This window comes from Lissotriton helveticus, chromosome 3_2 (assembly GCF_964261635.1).
Source record: "Lissotriton helveticus chromosome 3_2, aLisHel1.1, whole genome shotgun sequence".
NCBI classification, from domain to species: Eukaryota; Metazoa; Chordata; class Amphibia; order Caudata; family Salamandridae; genus Lissotriton; species Lissotriton helveticus.
This window is the reverse complement of record NC_136062.1, coordinates 492437807-492454188: the sequence shown is the minus strand read 5'-3', so window position 1 is coordinate 492454188 and position 16382 is coordinate 492437807. Positions and strand designations below refer to the sequence as shown.

At 51.7% G+C, this 16382-nt stretch overlaps 1 protein-coding gene across 3 annotated transcripts in view; it reads left to right on the top strand.

Moving 5' to 3' along the window:
• The window catches only part of NR1H3 (nuclear receptor subfamily 1 group H member 3), a 333706-nt gene that overhangs the window by 130043 nt on the left and 187281 nt on the right, over positions 1–16382 (top strand). The window contains exons 1-2 of one of the 3 annotated variants that reach the window (XM_078684466.1): positions 3868–4248; positions 4630–4681. The exons of 1 other annotated variant lie outside the window; for it this stretch is intronic. The gene's annotated coding sequence lies outside the window, so the exon portion shown is untranslated. Of the gene's footprint in view, positions 1–3397; positions 4682–16382 lie in introns of those variants that run through there. One more of the 3 variants, XM_078684464.1, reaches the window with a different exon arrangement.

The following is a 16382-nucleotide window of genomic DNA, read 5'->3' as shown; positions in this document are numbered from 1 at the left end:
GCTGATGGACGTTCAGGGGGTGGTGTCTGTTTGGCTGATGGACGTTCAGGGGGTGGTGTCTGGTGGGCTGATGGACGTTCAGGCGGAGGTGGGCTGACGGACGTTCAGGGGGTGGTGTCTGGACTGATGGACGTTCAGGGGGTGGTGTCTGGTGGGCTGATGGACGTTGGGGCAGTGGTGTCTGCTGGGCTGATGGACGTTCAGGGGGTGGTGTCTGGTGGGCTGATGGACGTTCAGGGGGTGGTGTCTGGGGGCTGATGGACGTTCAGGGGGTGGTGTCTGGACTGATGGACGTTCAGGCGGTGGTGTCTGCTGGGCTGATGGACGTTCAGGCGGTGGTGTCTGGTGAACTGATGGACGTTCAGGGGGTGGTGTCTGGACTGATGGACGTTCAGGGGGTGGTGTCTGGACTGATGGACGTTCAGGGGGTGGTGTCTGGTGGGCTGAGGGACGTTCAGGCGGAGGTGGGCTGACGGACGTTCAGGGGGTGGTGTCTGGACTGATGGACGTTCAGGCGGAGGTGTCTGGTGGGCTGTTGGACGTTCAGGGGGTGGTGTCTGGTGGGCTGATGGACGTTGGGGCAGTGGTGTCTGCTGGGCTGACGGACGTTCAGGGGGTGGTGTCTGGACTGATGGACGTTCAGGGGGTGGTGTCTGGTGGGCTGATGGACGTTGGGGCAGTGGTGTCTGCTGGGCTGATGGACGTTCAGGGGGTGGTGTCTGGTGGGCTGATGGACGTTCAGGCGGAGGTGGGCTGACGGACGTTCAGGGGGAGGTGTCTGGTGGGCTGATGGACGTTCAGGCGGTGGTGTCTGGTGGGCTGATGGACGTTGGGGCAGTGGTGTCTGCTGGGCTGATGGACGTTCAGGGGGTGGTGTCTGCTGGGCTGATGGACGTTCAGGGGGTGGTGTCTGGTGGGCTGACGGACGTTCAGGGGGAGGTGTCTGGTGGGCTGATGGACGTTCAGGCGGTGGTGTCTGGTGGGCTGATGGACGTTGGGGCAGTGGTGTCTGCTGGGCTGATGGACGTTCAGGGGGTGGTGTCTGGACTGATGGACGTTCAGGGGTGGTGTCTGGTGGGCTGATGGACGTTCAGGCGGAGGTGTCTGGTGGGCTGATGGACGTTGGGGCAGTGGTGTCTGGTGGGCTGATGGACGTTCAGGGGGTGGTGTCTGGTGGGCTGATGGACGTTCAGGGGTGGTGTCTGGTGGACTGATGGACGTTCAGGGGTGGTGTCTGGACTGATGGACGTTCAGGGGTGGTGTCTGGACTGATGGACGTTCAGGGGGTGGTGTCTGGACTGATGGACGTTCAGGGGTGGTGTCTGGACTGATGGACGTTCAGGGGTGGTGTCTGGTGGGCTGATGGACGTTCAGGCGGAGGTGGGCTGATGGACGTTCAGGGGGTGGTGTCTGGACTGATGGACGTTCAGGGGGTGGTGTCTGGACTGATGGACGTTCAGGGGGTGGTGTCTGGACTGATGGACGTTCAGGGGGTGGTGTCTGGACTGATGGACGTTCAGGGGTGGTGTCTGGTGGGCTGATGGACGTTGGGGCAGTGGTGTCTGATGGGCTGATGGACGTTCAGGCGGAGGTGTCTGGTGGGCTGATGGACGTTCATGGGGTGGTGTCTGTTGGTGTTGGACAGGCCACATGAAGGGCCACTCTCCCCCGGCCCAACCAGGCCCGAGCCCAGCCACGCAAGTACCACACACCACCATTGCACGTCCACCGTCCCCGCAGGGACCCCTACACTCGAACCTGTTGACCGCGTAGGCCGACCCACTACCGGCCTGCGCGCCCATCCTGGGCGCCATCTTGGACACTCCACCACGAGGCCGCCTGGCCCCCGATCGACCTCAACCCTGGGCCTGGCCAGGCCTCAGACATTCCGGCACCAACGTCCACCCAGGAGGTGAGCGGGCTACTTGGTCAGTCAATGGGAGCAAGAGGTGTCGATGGGTCTCCCCCGCCAAGTGCCGCTCGCCCATCGCCTCCCCGGGCGCTGGCTCCACCCCCCTGCTGGGTGTCGGGACTCCCTCATCCCGGACCTCCCGACCTCCAGGTGCGAGGGTCCGGACATCAAAGCACACCAGCCCTATAACTGGGGCAGCTCCAGAGCAGGACGGGAGTTGTATCTTGGAGTCGAGAGACGCAAAGAAGAACTCATCCTTGACGGACTACTGGCGCTGCCGTAGCTCTGTCTTGTGCACCCTCGTCTTGCCTGCTGGCGCTGCCGCGGCTTTGGGAACCACCCTATCCTTCATCATCGTCGGGACCTGCTGGCGTAGCCGCGGACCGTTTGTAACCACCACCTTCATCGGGACCTGCTGGCTCTGCCGCGGACCGTCGTCTTCCTTCATCCATCTCGGGACCTGCTGGCTCCGCCGCGGCCCGTTCATCTACACCACCGAGCTCGAGGATTGAGAGCTATTTCCATCTTTTTGGTAACAAGACTGTCCCACTACCCTTTTCCCAAACAGAGACCAGAATAGAGGGGACCCCTGAGTCCAGACCTCCTTGTACCATTCTACCGTACTTGAAGAATTGCCTATAAAGTATCGTTGAACTTTATCATTGTGTGGTGTCCGTCTGTGGGGGGGAAGTTACTTGTCTGTACGATTCACTGGAGACAGCTCTCCCCGGAGACCTCTCCCCTTATCCTCGGCCGACCCTCCCGGTCCGTCTAACAGTTGGGCTGATGGACGGTGACACACTGCACTGCACAACACGCAAGTACAGATTAACAACACACATTGCCCGATGAGGGCACTGGTAGGGGTGTGAGGGACACTTTCTGTAGCGAGGGCCCCTGCAGGTGTTCCAGGGCCCTCAGTCCTCACTCGCGGCCCCTGCAGGGTTCTAGGACCCTTTGTCCTCACTCAGGGCTCTCAATCTTCACTCAGGGCCCCTGCAGGTGTTCCAGTGCCCTTAAGTCCTCGCTCAGGGCCCCTCAGTCCTCACTCAGGGCCCCTGCAGGGTTCTAGGACCCTTTGTCCTCACTCAGGGCCCCTGCAGGGTTCTAGGACCCTTTGTCCTCACTCAGGGCCCCTGCAGGGTTCTAGGACCCTTTGTCCTCACTCAGGGCCCCTCAGTCTTCACTCAGGGCCCCTGCAGGTGTTCCAAGGCCCTTCAGTCTTCGCTCAGGGCCCCTCAGTCCTCACTCAGGGCCCCTGCAGGTATTCCTGGACCCTCAGTCTTCACTCAGGGCCCCTGCAGGGCCTCGGGCGGGTGCTCGGCTGGGCCCCTGGCTCCAGTCCAGCCCCATCGACAGCGCCTCGAGGGCGGTGTCTGGGAGGACAGCTGTGCGCTGAATAACAGGAAAAGCTCCAGAAACAGCCCCGATGTCAGCGCGGGTGCAATGACCGGCAGTAACCCCGGTCTGCCTCCTTCCCTCCGCAGCATCGAGGGCGGCAGCGAGCAGAGGTGCCGCAGATCACACGGCGCGAGGAGCACACGGGGCTGAGCCGGGATCTGCCGGAGATCAGAGGGTGCGAGGAGCGCACGGGGCTGAGCCGGGATCCGCCGGAGATCACACGGTGCGAGGAGTCCACAGGGCTGAGCCGGGACTGAGCCGGGATCCGCCGGAGATCAGACGGTGCGAGGAGCGCAGGGGGCTGAGCCGGGATCCGCCGGAGATCACACGGTGCGAGGAGTCCACAGGGCTGAGCCGGGACTGAGCCGGGATCCGCCGGAGATCAGACGGTGCGAGGAGCGCAGGGGGCTGAGCCGGGATCCGCCGGAGATCACACGGTGCGAGGAGTCCACGGGGCTAGGCTGGGATCCGCCGCAGATCAGAGGGTGCGAGGAGCGCAGGGGGCTGAGCCGGGATCCGCCGGAGATCACACGGTGCGAGGAGCGCACGGGGCTGAGCCGGGATCCGCCGGAGATCACACGGTGCGAGGAGCGCACGGGGCTGAGCTGGGATCCGCCGGAGATCACACGGTGCTAGGAGCGCACAGGGCTGAGCCGGGATCCGCCGGAGATCAGACGGTGCGAGGAGTCCACGGGGCTGAGCCGGGATCCGCCGCAGATCAGACGGTGCGAGGAGTCCACGGGGCTGAGCTGGGATCCGCCGCAGATCAGAGGGTGCGAGGAGTCCACGGGGCTGAGCTGGGATCCGCCGGAAATCACACGGTGCGAGGAGCGCACGGGGCTGAGCTGGGATCCGCCGGAGATCACACGGTGCGAGGAGCGCAGGGGGCTGAGCTGGGATCCGCCGGAAATCACACGGTGCGAGGAGCGCACGGGGCTGAGCTGGGATCCGCCGGAGATCACACGGTGCGAGGAGCGCAGGGGGCTGAGCTGGGATCCGCCGGAAATCACACGGTGCGAGGAGCGCACGGGGCTGAGCCGGGATCCGCCGGAGATCAGAGGGTTCGAGGAGTCCACGGGGCTGAGCCGGGATCCGCCGCAGATCAGACGGTGCGAGGAGTCCACGGGGCTGAGCTGGGATCCGCCGCAGATCAGACGGTGCGAGGAGTCCACGGGGCTGAGCTGGGATCCGCCGCAGATCAGAGGGTGCGAGGAGTCCACGGGGCTGAGCTGGGATCCGCCGGAAATCACACGGTGCGAGGAGCGCACGGGGCTGAGCTGGGATCCGCCGGAGATCACACGGTGCGAGGAGCGCAGGGGCTGAGCCGGGACCGAAGCCGGGAGCAGTGAGCCCTGGGAGCCGCCAGAGGTGAGAAAAATACTGGAGTCTTAGTGAGCGAGCGGGGGGTGTGAAATATTACACCCTGAGTGACTGAACAAGTGCAGACCGACTGACTGGACTATTGTGTGCTGAATAACTGAACTATTATACACTGACTGTCTGAACCATTGTATACTGAGTAACCGAGCTACTGTATACTGAGTGAACGAGCTATTGTATACTGAGTGACCGAACTATTGCATACTGAGTGACCGAGCTATTGCATACTGAGTGACCGAGCTATTGCATACTGAGTGACCGAGCTATGTATACTGAGTAACCGAGCTACTGTATACTGAGTGACCGAGCTATTGTATACTGAGTGACCGAGCTATTGTATACTGAGTAACCGAGCTATTGTATACTGAGTGACCGAGCTTTTGTATACTGAGAAACCGAGATACTGTATACTGAGTGACCGAGCTATGTATACTGAGAAACCGAACTACTGTATACTGAGTAATCGAGCTATGTATACTGAGTAACCGAGTTATGTATACTGAGTAACCGAGCTACTGTATACTGAGTGACCGAGCTATTTTATACTGAGTAACCGAGCTATGTATACTGAGTAATCGAGCTACTGTATACTGAGTAATTGAGCTACTGTATACTGAGTAACCGAGCTATGTATACTGAGTAACCGAGCTATGTATACTGAGTAACCGAGCTATGTATATTGAGTGACCGAGCTATTGTATACTGAGTAACCGAGCTATGTATACTGAGTAACCGAGCTATGTATACTGAGTGACCGAGCTATTGTATACTGAGTAACCGAGGTATGTATACTGAGTAATCGAGCTACTGTATACTGAGTAACCGAGGTATGTATACTGAGTATCCGAGCTATGTATACTGAGTAACCGAGCTATTGTATACTGAGTAACCGAGCTATGTATACTGAGTAACCGAGCTATGTATACTGAGTAACCAAGCTATATATACTGAGTAACCGAGCTATGTATACTGTGTGACCGAGCTATTGTATACTGAGTAGCCGAGCTATGTATACTGAGTAACCGAGCTATGTATACTGAGTGACCGAGCTATTGTATACTGAGTAACCGAGCTATGTATACTGAGTAACCGAGCTATGTATACTGAGTGACCGAGCTATTGTATACTGAGTAACCGAGCTATGTATACTGAGTAATCGAGCTACTGTATACTGAGTAACCGAGCTATGTATACTGAGTGACCGAGCTATGTATACTGAGTAACCGAGCTATTGTATACTGAGTAACCGAGCTATGTATACTGAGTGACCGAGCTATGTATACTGAGTGACCAAACTATTGTATACTGACTGACCGAACTATTGTATACTGAGTAACCGAGCTATTGTATACTGAGTGACCGAGCTTTTGTATACTGAGAAACCGAGATACTGTATACTGAGTGACCGAGCTATGTATACTGAGAAACCGAACTACTGTATACTGAGTAATCGAGCTATGTATACTGAGTAACCGAGTTATGTATACTGAGTAACCGAGCTACTGTATACTGAGTGACCGAGCTATTTTATACTGAGTAACCGAGCTATGTATACTGAGTAATCGAGCTACTGTATACTGAGTAATTGAGCTACTGTATACTGAGTAACCGAGCTATGTATACTGAGTAACCGAGCTATGTATACTGAGTAACCGAGCTATGTATATTGAGTGACCGAGCTATTGTATACTGAGTAACCGAGCTATGTATACTGAGTAACCGAGCTATGTATACTGAGTGACCGAGCTATTGTATACTGAGTAACCGAGGTATGTATACTGAGTAATCGAGCTACTGTATACTGAGTAACCGAGGTATGTATACTGAGTATCCGAGCTATGTATACTGAGTAACCGAGCTATTGTATACTGAGTAACCGAGCTATGTATACTGAGTAACCGAGCTATGTATACTGAGTAACCAAGCTATATATACTGAGTAACCGAGCTATGTATACTGTGTGACCGAGCTATTGTATACTGAGTAGCCGAGCTATGTATACTGAGTAACCGAGCTATGTATACTGAGTGACCGAGCTATTGTATACTGAGTAACCGAGCTATGTATACTGAGTAACCGAGCTATGTATACTGAGTGACCGAGCTATTGTATACTGAGTAACCGAGCTATGTATACTGAGTAATCGAGCTACTGTATACTGAGTAACCGAGCTATGTATACTGAGTGACCGAGCTATGTATACTGAGTAACCGAGCTATTGTATACTGAGTAACCGAGCTATGTATACTGAGTGACCGAGCTATGTATACTGAGTGACCGAGCTATGTATACTGAGTAACCGAGCTACTGTATACTGAGTAACCGAGCTACTGTATACTGAGTAACCGAGCTATTGTATACTGAGTAACCGAGCTATGTATACTGAGTGACCGAGCTATTGTATACTGAGTGACCAAACTATTGTATACTGACTGACCGTACTATTGTATACTGACTGACCAAACTATTGTATACTGACTGACCGAACTATTGTATACTGACTGACCGAGCTATTGTATACTGAGTGACCAAACTATTGTATTCTGACTGACCGAGCTATTGTATACTGACTGACCGAACTATTGTATACTGGCTGACCGAACTATTGTATACTGAGTGACCGAGCTATTGCATACTGAGTGACCGAGCTATGTATACTGAGTAACCGAGCTACTGTATACTGACTGACCGAGCTGTGGTATACTGACTGACCAAAGTATTGTATACACTGAGTGACCCAGCTGCTGTACGTTGAGTAACTGAGGGAAATGTTCTACACTGAGTGACTCAGCTGCTGTATGCGGAGTAACTGATGGAAATGTTCTACACTGAGTGACTCAGCTGCTGTATGTGGAGTAACAGACGGAAGTGTTCTACACTGAATGACCCAGCTGCTGTACGCCGAGTAACTGAGGGAAATGTTCTACACTGAGAGACTCAGCTGCTGTATGCGGAGTAACTGAGGGAAATGTTATACACTGAGTGACCCAGCTGCTGTACGCTTAGTAACTAAGGGAAATGTTCTACACTGAGTGACCCAGCTGCTGTATGCGGAGTAACTGAGGGAAATGTTATACACTGAGTGACCCTGCTGCTGCACGCGGAGTAACTGAGGGCAATATTATACACTGAGTGACCAAGCTGCTGTACGCTGAGTAACTGAGGAAAATGTTCTACACTGAGTGACCCAGCTGCTGTATGCAGAGTAACTGAGGGCAATGTTCTACACTGAGTGACCCATCTGCTGTATGCAGAGTAACTGAGGGAAATGTTCTGCACTAAGTGACTCAGCTGCTGTACTCTGAGTAACTGAGGGAAATGTTCTACACTGAGTGACCCATCTGCTGTATGCAGAGTAACTGAGGGAAATGTTCTACACTGAGTGACCAAGCTGCTGTATGCAGAGTAACTGAGGGCAATGTTCTGCACTAAGTGACTCAGCTGCTGTACTCTGAGTAACTGAGGGAAATGTTCTACACTGAGTGACTCAGCTGCTGTACTCTGAGTAACTGAGGGCAATGTTCTGCACTGAGTGACCCAGCTGCTGTATGCAGAGTAACTGAGGGCAATGTTCTGCACTAAGTGACTCAGCTGCTGTACTCTGAGTGACTGAGGGAAATGTTCTACACTGAGTGACCCAGCTGCTGTATGCAGAGTAACTGAGGGCAATGTTCTGCACTAAGTGACTCAGCTGCTGTACTCTGAGTGACTGAGGGAAATGTTCTACACTGAGTGACCCAGCTGCTGTATGCAGAGTAACTGAGGGCAATGTTCTGCACTAAGTGACTCAGCTGCTGTACTCTGAGTGACTGAGGGAAATGTTCTACACTGAGTGACCCAGCTGCTGTATGCAGAGTAAATGAGGGAAATGTTCTACACTGAGTGTCCCAGCGGCTGTATGTGGAGTAACTGATGGAAATGTTCTACACTGAGTGACCCAGCTGCGTTACGTGGAGTAACTGAGGGAAATGTTCTACACTGAGTGACTCAGCTGCTGTACCCTGAGTAACTGAGGGAAATGCTCTACACTGAGTGACTCAGCTGCTGTATGCTAAGTAACTGAGGGAAAAGGTTCTATACTGAGTGACCCAGCTGCTGTATGCGGAGTACCTGAGGGAAATGTTCTACACTGAGTGACTCAGCTGCTGTACGTGGAGTAACTGAGGGAAATGTTCTACACTGAGTGACCCAGCAGCTGTATGCGGAGTAACTGAGGGAAATGTTCTAAAGTGAGTGACTCAGCTGCTGTACGTGGAGTAACTGAGGGAAATGCTCTAAAGTGAGTGACTCAGCTGCCGTTCACAGAGTGACTGAGGGAAATGTTCTACACTGAGTGACCCAGCTGCTGTACTCTGAGTGACAGAGGGAAATGTTCTACACTGAGTGACCCAGCTGCTGTACGTGGAGTAACTGAGGGAAATGTTCTACACTGAGTGACCCAGCTGCTGTACTCTGAGTAACTGAGGGAAATGTTCTACACTGAGTGACCCATCTGCTGTACGTGGAGTAACTGAGGGAAATGTTCTACACTGAGTGACCCAGCTGCTGTATGCGGAGTAACTGAGGGAAATGTTCTACACTGAGTGACCCAGCTGCTGTATGCGGAGTAACTGAGTGAAATGTTCTACACTGAGTGACCCAGCTGCTGTATGCGGAGTAACTGAGTGAAATGTTCTACACTGAGTGACCCAGCTGCTGTACGTGGAGTAACTGAGGGAAATGTTCTACACTGAGTGACCCAGCTGCTGTACTCTGAGTAACTGAGGGAAATGTTCTACACTGAGTGACCCAGCTGCTGTATGCGGAGTAACTGAGTGAAATGTTCTACACTGAGTGACCCAGCTGCTGTATGCGGAGTAACTGAGTGAAATGTTCTACACTGAGTGACCCAGCTGCTGTATGTGGAGTAACTGAGTGAAATGTTCTACACTGAGTGACCCAGCTGCTGTACGTGGAGTAACTGAGGGAAATGTTCTACACTGAGTGACCCAGCTGCTGTATGCGGAGTAACTGAGGGAAATGTTCTACACTGAGTGACCCATCTGCTGAATGCGGAGTAACTGTGGGAAATGTTCTACACTGAGTGACTCAGCTGCTGTACGTGGAGTAACTGACGGAAATGTTCTACACTGAGTGACTCAGCTGCTGTACGTGGAGTAACTAGGGGAAATTATGCAGTCCTTATATCTACGACCACTAGGGGCTACAAAGCCTACTTGATGCCTGTTCCGCCTTTATTGTCTTCCCTCTCCTATTGGAGAGGGAAGAGCTGGAACTACGTAAACCAAGTGTTCGTAAATCTCTAATTTTAAAGGCAACATCACTAGCTGAGTCTTATTTCCTGGGGTCATTAACTATTTATGAATGCTTTTTTACTGACCAGGTTTCGCCTGGACCTCTTTCACCTCCTGCTTGCCATACCTAGGGGGAGCAGTAGAGGGCAGCTGTTAGCACCCTGTGGCTGCGACGGAGAGTCTCCACAGGACTTGCTACACTTTGTACTCTTCTGTAAATTTTATGAGGTTCCTCTGGAGTTTTTTATTCTGCTGAGTTTAAAGAGGATGAATTTTAAACAGGCTCGACCAGCTCTCTGTATCTACAACTGTTGAACGACGAATGTATTTTTCTTGTTCTTGGCTACTTGAAATCTGCGGTGAAGAATAGGGCCTGTCTCGATTAAGTATTAATAAGGGCCGTGGTATAAGTCCATTTTAAAGATACCTACATTTATTTAAAAGACTGAGTTGGGTTAACTTTATTGTCTGGCTTTTAATGTACGAGTCATGATTGTTGGTACTTGTATTCTGCACTTTATTTCCTAGACTTCTGTGAATTGCTGTGGAACGTATTTTTACTGTGATGAATTGGGTTGTTTTTAATGAAAATGTTTATGTATTGTTAACTTTTATGGTTTTATATTTCTGAAACCGAATAAAGTTGAATTGAATTGAATATGTTAATATATTTATATTACCTACTGGTGGTCGCCAGTAGGTAGTTATAGTTAGGACCTTGTTTCTATTCAAAAAGCATTTTTTTTTCCAAAATCTTTGGCGCCGTTTAACGAATCTTCACGAAAGTTTCAAAAGTCATGAGGCGCTCTGGTCAGCTCCACTCTTGAAAGCTTCAGGGTGATTCGTCAAGCAGAGGCTGAGAAAAAAGAGGGGTCCCAAAATGCGTTTTCTCCATCGGAAACTTTTGTTGCTGCTACAGCCCGAACTGCTGAACGGAATTACACCAAGTTTGGCAGCAAGGTAGCTCTTGGTCCAGAGTGTATTCTTTGCTTTAAACGGTGTAAATCCGTTCAGTAGTTCCTGAGAAATTATGTATAAGAATATATTAGTATCTGGTGACCGTGGTGGATCCGCAAACCCTCCTGATTGTGAGCTTGACTCTGATTGGCTGTCAACACTTCAAACCAGGAAGTGTTGGAAACCATCATGTGACTCGGTTGAACTGAGATCCAGACCTGTACCCTGCCAAACCATCGCCTCCTGATGACATCACCTCGTATCAGGAACTCCTCCGCGGGGCTGCAGCGTACCACCGTGTCCTTCTTCATAAAGAGCCCATATAGGAGGATTTCCTCTTTGAAACACTGTCCAGTACAGCCAGGGCTACGCGATACCTCCCATGTTGAAACCATGATGCGTCACACCAATGGCATCTTTTAAGACCCTGTGTGAGCTCGCATTATCACTCTCAGGGGCGACAAAAAATACAAAGCCGCACACTCCGACCCTATTTACATTCGAGGACAACTTCCCCCTGATTCATTAGTTGTGTCCGATTCCTATAAGAAAGGCTAATTCACAAACCACGGATGACGCCCCTCCTGATAAAGAGTCTAAGCTAATTGATGCTTCAGGAAAACGAGCAATGGCGGAGTCTGCCAATCACTGGCGGGGTGCAAATAAACCAGGCCTGTGAGCCAGGTATGACCACGCCCACTGGGATGAAATGGAGGAACAGTAAAGAGGGCAGGATCTCATCGCGGAGGGCAAACTCAGTTCCAGTCACTCCATTAGGTGTGCTCTGGACTCCTCGGATACGGCTGCCAGGGGTTTCAATACCAGTATGTTGCTACGCAGACACGCAACGCCAAACGTGGCGGCAGAATTGCTTCCCACGCGTGGTGCTGCTCCCACGAGGAAGCAGTGACTCCCTTCTCCTTCCCCTCAATCGTTTAACACCTGTCGGGTTGATCACAAATGTTTCTCCCCACCCGGCGATCCATAACATCGGATCAGTGGGTCCTGCACATTAAACCATCACCATATCAGCACACCTCCAAACATTGCACCTCGCATACACACACTCTCTCTGGAACATCACACACTGCTCTTTGCTTAAAGGAGCTGTAGAACCCGACCCCCTTTAACATCAGCGGTATTCTTTTATTTTTTATTTTTGACTAAACACACTGAATCGGTAAATCAGCTTACAGCAGAGAGGAGGTAAGTCACAAATACATTGATAATCACAAGTGTTACAGATATAAAATGACCACACATCAGCACATACATCATTCATGGTGTTGGTGGATTGTCAAAAAGGGGGGCACTTTGGGGGGGTTGCAGATATTATCTCAGTAATTGTTCCAGTTGTTCCAAATCAAGGCACATTTTTTGGGACATCCCCGTGCCACGTATACCGTTTTTTCCCTGAACATGCACCAGTCCGTGTCCGCCTTCCAGGCTTCCGCTTTGGGTGGATGTGTCGCCCCCCACAATTGTGCAATGTTTCTTTACGCTAGCATTGGACCTAAGGTGACCAAGAGCTTATTTGTACTATTCAGGTCCGTCGGCTCCCTTAGATTTAGGAGGCATCTTTTCACTTCGGGGCGAATAGTGAGTGCAAGTACTTCACTCAGGATATCGAGTATTTTGTGCCAGTGCCGCTGAATGTGGTCACATTCCCACAGTACGTGCATGAAAGTGCCCTCTCGCCCTCACCGCCTTCTACAATCCCCTGTTTCTGTTTTCCCCATACGGACTAAACTAGGTCCGGTGATGTAAATTCTATGTAATATCTTGAGTTGGACAAGTCTCAGTCTAGCAGAAATAGCTACTTCCCGTGGGGAGGCGACTGCCTCCCGCCATTCCTCGTCATCTAATTCTAGGCCTTCTCCCTCCCACTTCCCTCGTAATTGCTGTAGGGGGTCTATCATATTGTTAAGAAATTTCTTATAAGTCAGTGGTATGGCTTTTGTTGGTAAGTAGCCGTCGAGCAGCCTGTCTTCAGGGGGGAGGACTCTGGAGTGGAAGACCCTTTTGAAAGGTGTGTCTGTAGAGCATGGCATACTTGTGGAGAAGTGTGGCTCAATGGTTAGAGTGGCAGACCCTGATGCAGAGGTCTAGCCCGGGACCAGGGTTCAATTCCCGCCTCGGCGGGTCTTGGGCTCAATTTCCTCGGACCTGATAATTCTCGCCTCGGTGCCTATTCCAATCATGGGTCCCACTCTGCAACTCTGGGCAATAGATTGCTTAATCTCCACAACGGCCCCAACAGCGCTGGGATGCCTGGCCTCCACCTTGGGGGTGCCCAGGAGTGGGCACTTCACAGGGAAAGGCCAGGAAGGGTTCCATAGTGGTATGCGTTCAAGCGCCGAGATACCCCAGCTGAGGTCGATTCGTGCACTATACAAGAATTACATTTACTTGCAGATATCTAAAGTATTCTTAGTTTGCTAGGTCGTGTTTTTGATGTAGAGAGGCAAACGTTATCACGTCGCCTTTTGACCATGATTGCCTTATTCTTGAGATCCCGATTAGATCCCATTTGTCGGACCCTTTTGATGTCCACAAATTACCTAGTGTCTCGGTATCCCATGGGGGAGTCGCCAGCGTAAGTTTCTGCTACCACCCCAGGCTTCGGTTCGCCACGTGCCAGATTTGAACCGAATGTTTTGTCGGCCCCGTCAGGGGGGGCGCTGGGTGTTTGAGTATAGCGCCTTGGTGTAGTTCCCTCCCGACAGCAGCCATCTGTCCATGGCAAATCCCGGGTCAACAGGGCGACAATACATGCCATGATTGATGGCAGCAAGGTGGGCAGCCCAATAGTATTTTTTGAGGCCTGTAAGACCGATCCCTCCGTCATACCAACCCAGGGTGAGTTTATTGAATGCTATACGGGGTTGCCCATTCTATAATAAGTCCTTCTGCAGACTCTCTATCTCTCTGAAGTATCGTGCGTGAACCACGTCAGGGTAGTTTTGTAGTGCGTAAAGGAAGCGCGGCAGTGACCTCATTTTAAAGAGTGCTGCTCTGCCCAGCAGTGACAGCGGGAGTGCCCCCCAGCTACGTATATCACGCTTCAACCTTTGTAAGGGTGGGAGCAAGTTGCGATCGAATCGGAGGTTATGATCTGGGGTGACAAAAATACTCAGATATTAAAAGCCTACTGTAGTGATTTGTATTGGGTTGTCTTTGGATGGGGGAGGCGGGGCCCCGCTGAGGACAAATAGAAGAGACTTACTCCAGTTGATTGAGTACCCAGGGTATCTGGCAAAGGTTGCAAAAATATCTATCACACAGTTGAGAGACATTCATGGGAAAAGGTCTTCCCATGTAGCCGACCACCGCAATACATGTATCACTGGATCCCTACGAATCCAAGCCGCTAGGGGCTCCAAGGCAGGGGCAAAGTGGAGGGGAGACAGTGGACAACCCTGACGGGTCCCGCCGCCCAAGGCAAACACTTCAGACTTTTTGTTATTGACCACCACTTGGGCCAGAGGTTCTGAGTAAAGGAGTCTGACCCACTGAGTAAAGCAAAGACCAAACTCCATCTTTGTTAATACTGCAAAAAGGTACGGCCATTCGATGGTGTCAAATGCCATGGTGGCCTCAAGTGAAACAATTATTGCCGCCTCCTGGATTATGGCTAGTCGCCCCATCACACAATGCACTCTGCGTAGGTTCAATGCCTCGTTGCGGTGAGGCATTAAGTCTGACTGGTCCGGATGCACCAGTCCACTTATAACTTTAACTAGGCGATTCGCAAGAAGTGTAGCGAGTATTTTGGGCTCCGCATTGAGCAGGGAGACGGGCCTATAGGAGGCACAATCATGTTGGGGTTTGCCTTCTTTATGCATGGTGACCAGTGTCGCTATTCTCTGGTCCAGTGGGAGCGTCCCCACCCTCCTGCTCTCCTCAAACATAGCACGCAGGTACGGGGCTGGTTTGTCGGGTTGTATAGGCTGACCATTAGGACCTAGGGCCCTTCCTGAGTGGAGACTCCTGATCGCTTGTGCTATCTCGTCGTTAGTGAAGTCACTCTCTAATAGGCTCTGGTCCTCTGCCTGCCGGGTGGGGAGTGCTATGTCTCAGAGTAGTAATTGGGAGTCGTTTTCGGTGTACGGTGTGCTCGTGTGGTAAATTGTGCTGTAGTGTGCAGGGCATTTTTCAACAATATTTTGGGGGTCAGTGATCGTCTGTCCGTTCTCATCCATCAACTCTGGCACCAGTCTGCTTGCCAACTCTTTCTTGTCCAACCATGCAATCAGTTTCCCTGCCTTGTCCCCGAGGTCATATATTCTGCCTTCTTGTTCCCTGCCCATAGCTTAAGCCCTGTCAGTAGCTATCCCTTTATACTCATCCCTCTTACGTTACTGGGTATGTAACTTCTCCGGAGTGACTTCCTCACCCAAGTCTTCCTCCATCAGGATCACTTCGTTTTCTATCTCAACTAGCTCCTTCAATTTCTCCTTTCACGTCCCTGCTATCAGGGTGAGTGTCTGCCCCCTTATAACTGATTTAAATGCCTCCCACGGGTCTGGGGGGATTCAACTGACCCTTTGTTGTCTTGAAAGTAGTGGTCAGAGGCTTGGAGTAGGACTTTCCGGATTGCTGGGTTACGGAGATGGCATGGATTAATAGGGGCGATTTTACCAACCCTCCTCTGACCCACGACCAATTGAGCCCATACCGGAGAGTGATCGGAAATTCCCGCGGGCCATGGGCCTGACTTCTTGAACGTTTGAAATTTGAGAAGCAGGGACAAGGACATAATCTAAACGGGAGAGACTGTTGAGAGCCCCCGAGTGAAAAGTGTGCTGGATATAATCTGGGTGGTAGGTTCTCCAGGTATCTGCTAGACCCAAGGCCTCCAGAAAGTCAGGCAGCAATCGATACGAAGGCCCGAGTTCCCGGGGTGGGTGTCGGTCTAGAGTGCCAGAAACTACAAAATTAAAGTCCCCTCCCAACACTAGAAGCCCTAACGGGAACGAGAGAGGTATTGAGCCCAAATCCTTAAAGGTGCTACTCTGCAAGCCAGGCGGGACATAGACTGACGTGAGCATGAGCGTGTTGCCCTCGCATTGTCCCATGATCGCTATGTATTGACCCCAGTCATCCAACCAGTCGGAATGTACGGAGAAGGGGAAGGAGTTCCTCAGCATTATGCCCACCTCCCCTGGAGCCGGTGGTGAAACCTGAATGGGCCACTAGTTTATAACCCCACCTGTTTAATGCCTTACAGGAGTTGCCCACCAAGTGTGTCTGTTGGAGAAGGATAACATCTGGGGCCTGCCAACTGATGTATTGGTGCACCACACAGCGTTTATCCTTGTCCCCTATACCTTGACGTCCAAACTCAATATCTTAATAATCATTTCCCAGTGCGTACCCATTAGAACCTGTATAATTCGTGTAGTCCTCTCGACGGGTGCATATTATACCTGTTGATT